This window comes from Rhea americana, unplaced genomic scaffold (assembly GCF_003343005.1).
Source record: "Rhea americana isolate MKP2758 unplaced genomic scaffold, rheAme1 scaffold_76, whole genome shotgun sequence".
Lineage (NCBI taxonomy): Eukaryota > Metazoa > Chordata > Aves > Rheiformes > Rheidae > Rhea > Rhea americana.
This window is the reverse complement of record NW_028186934.1, coordinates 1,570,408-1,570,777: the sequence shown is the minus strand read 5'-3', so window position 1 is coordinate 1,570,777 and position 370 is coordinate 1,570,408.

Below are 370 nucleotides of genomic sequence, written 5' to 3'. Positions count from 1 at the left end.
TTTCTACCAGAAAAACCTTGGGCAAGGATTTTTCATAAGGCTTGTCTTGCCACGTGAATTTTTTCAGCTCTCCAAATGGGAAAGTTTTGCCAGACAGAAAGATCATGTAAGTGACAGCTGAGGCGGGGGTGTTTCCTTTGCCCAAGGAGATCTCCTGTTTATAGCTCCTGAAGATGACCTCGGGGGTTTCTCTCTCTGCTTCGCAGCTCGTGCCTTCCTTCTCGTTGACAGATGTTGGACATCTGGGGCAGCCTGGCCTCTAAATCTTACCCCAAATCCGTTCCCTCTCTGCCAAGAGAAAGGGAATTGCAGCTCATCTTTCAAGCACTTGTGAAACCACCATGTTATTCCTCCACGTTTTTGTTCAGTA